Source organism: Lactuca virosa, chromosome 7 (genome assembly GCF_052849685.1).
Source record: "Lactuca virosa cultivar CGN04683 chromosome 7, Lactuca_virosa_CGN04683_v6, whole genome shotgun sequence".
In the NCBI taxonomy this organism is placed as follows: Eukaryota; Viridiplantae; Streptophyta; class Magnoliopsida; order Asterales; family Asteraceae; genus Lactuca; species Lactuca virosa.
The window spans coordinates 98333675-98336714 of NC_136432.1; the positions used below are offsets into that span (position 1 = coordinate 98333675).

Consider the following 3040-nt stretch of genomic DNA (forward strand, 5'->3'; position numbering starts at 1 on the left):
ATATGATTACATGTTGTAAGAGTATTTCGTATGCACAACAACTTATCTTCAGCCACTCACACAACAGTACATATACACACAACCATTTGCTTCATTTCTAAAATTTAATTGTTGAAGTCTCGAGGGTATTGATTCCCTCTTGAGGAGAAATTTTTAAGGAACAACTCTTATGCCCAACATCGGATATGGATTAGATTTGTTAATAACGATTGGACTTACATGTGAAACTGACATGACTGTTAAAGATCTCTCCTAAACTATATTCCTTTCATACCATTATATTTAGCTTTTTGTTGCAAACTAAATAAAGTAACGATTATAAAATACATGTCAGTTGCCATCTTGAAACAGTGGAGTACAATAGTGTGTGTGTGTATGTTTGATTACATTTTAGTCGGCTTCATTTTTTGGTTTCTTTTGTTGATGATTATAGGTGAATGGATTTCCTGTGGAATTAGATTATTTTAGGTTTGGTTGGGATGGCGGGAAGCAATATAATACTAAGGAAAAAAGGTCAAATTTTTAATAGGTTTGGTTGGGATGGCGGGAAGCAATATAATACTAAGGAAAAAAGGTCAAATTTTTAATTCAAAAATTGTAACAGATAGACATTTTGATTTAATATACAAGGACCAACACAATAGTAACATACAGGTGTAGGGATAATTTTGTGATAAAATGAAATTTGTAATAAATATGCAAATTATAGGTAAACCATAAAGACGAAATAGGTAATTTACTCATTTATTTATTATAACCTCCTGCTTGAAGTAGCAATATACTTACTTGCCTGCATGACTTTTAAGTCCGAAGTGTTTTATTATACAGTTTTTGTGTAAAATAAAAAGATTGATAATTTTGAGGAATAAACTATGAAAAATGTTTTTGTAGGATTTCGAACATTTGTAGAATTCTATTTCATAAAATATTGTTTTATAGGATTTCCAACATTAGTCGGAAAAGGAAAATCTTTTATAGCATTCTACTTTTTGAAAAAGTGTAATTTATTGTATTATACTTTTCTAAAATGGTTTTTTTTGGTGAGGATCTCGAATAGAGAATGGAAAAAAACATTTTTTGTTATAACATTTTACTTTCTAGAAACTATCATTTATAGCATTGTACTTTGTAAAAAGGCCCCATGAGGATTTCGAATATGGAGTGTAAAATAAAAATAAAAAAAAATATAAAAAAAAACATTTTTATAGCATTTTACTTTCTGGAAACTAACATTTATAGCATTCTTCGTTGTAAAAGGGTCCTTTTTTTGAAGATTTCGAACATGGACAACAAAATAAATAAATAAAAACATTTCCTTATATCACATTCTATTTTCTGGAAACTGTTTTTTATGTATTGAAAAGTAAATAATAAACATTTTCTAAATTTGTAGTATACGGATTTTAACCTAGTTTATTATAATTAACTTTTTTTTAAAGTAGTTGTTACAAAAAGGATTAAAAGTCAATGTCCGTATGTATATAAATATTAAACAAAAAATTAACACAAACAATTTTTTAGTATTATTATTGAAATTCAAATTCCAAACCCCATCGACAAAATTACATACCAAACCAACGGAGACACGAAATTGAATTCTTCGAGTTCAGTTCCAATTTCTTTGATTGAATTTCTTTAAATTTCTTTGACAAAATTTTCGGAATAATAGAAGCAAATATAATCATCAGTGATTTAGTGATCAGAAATCAAACAATGAAATCAAATAAGATAATTAAAAAATATCAAAAAACAGTCTTGACATAAAACAGTTAAAGTCGAGGAAAAAAGCGATCGTATAAGTATTAGACACAAACTATAAAAAAAATGAAAGACAATTTCCGGAAGAACACAGATCCATTAAAAAATGCAACAAAAAAACCGAATTAATAAAATTATACGCAGTGAATCAACAACCTTTTTCACAAAGTTTGAAGTGTGTGTATGTCTAAGAAGAATATAAATGAGGCTCAGATCTGTTTTAGCATCAGAACAAGAGGATTAAACCGCCATGGCTGCAACGACAGAGGTTGCATTCTAACAATTGCCGTCCTCCGATTATGCCCTGCCAAGCTGCGGATAATCTCAAATCATGTCCCGATTTTGACTCAGATCATGCTTAATCATTCATAGCCTCATATTTGTGGACAATAATTTTGGACGGAAGGAGTATTAATATGAAGAAAAGATAGGAGGATATTTAATTTCTATATATATATATATATATATATATATATATATATATATATATATATATATATATATATATATATATATATATATCAGCAAAAGCTGTACCAGAGGGTTGTTGGAGGTTTAAAGAATGACAATGGAAATCATCGGCGTCGAGAGGCGGCAACCGCCCTCAGAAACCCTTCTTCCTCTCAGCCTCATTCTTTGAGCCGTAAAACAGAAATCCCTAATTTTCATCCGGTTACTATATAGTCTATAAAGTTATATTAAGGCCATCGATTTGGGTTTCCAATTGGATCTTTGGATCTACGTCATTTATTTTAAAATAATTACTTTTGTTTTGTAACAGGTATTTTTTTTTTTAAAATGTATTTACCAAAATTATATAAATTTTCATGTTTATTATTAGAAAAATCTTCAGAAAAGTCTTAATATTTACAGAAAAGTTACACTTTAGTCCCAAGATTTTTTTTAACGAAAAAGTCATGAAAACCGGCAAAAATTTGCAGTTTGACCCTTTTTGACCGGTTGAAACCAGTACCAAATTAATTTGGGACTATTTCGTAAACTAACCCAAAATATTTGGACTTTTCTGTAAACAAAAAATATTATGACTTTTCTGTAAACAAAAATATTAGGACTTTTCTACAAACAAAATCTTTATTATTATTATTATTATTATTATTAAAAATATAAATAAGAATACTATTTTTTGAACTTGTTATTATTAATATTGTTACTAATACATATAAATGCATTTAAATGAATAAATAATATTAATGACATTGTTTAAGGGTGGAGGGTGGAGGAGATGGTGATGCTTTTAGCATTGAAATCGTGAATGTCTGTT

The 3040-nt window shown here is 28.2% G+C and overlaps 1 long non-coding RNA gene across 1 annotated transcript; it reads right to left on the reverse strand.

The window, feature by feature from the left end:
• Nucleotides 1-1500: 1500 nt before the first annotated feature.
• LOC145125421 (uncharacterized) lies at nt 1501-2461 on the reverse strand. Its single transcript, XR_013715987.1, has 2 exons — nt 2296-2461; nt 1501-2070 (listed from the first exon to the last, which is right to left on the reverse strand). It is a non-coding gene; the product is annotated as an uncharacterized LOC145125421 (long non-coding RNA).
• Nucleotides 2462-3040: the final 579 nt, after the last annotated feature.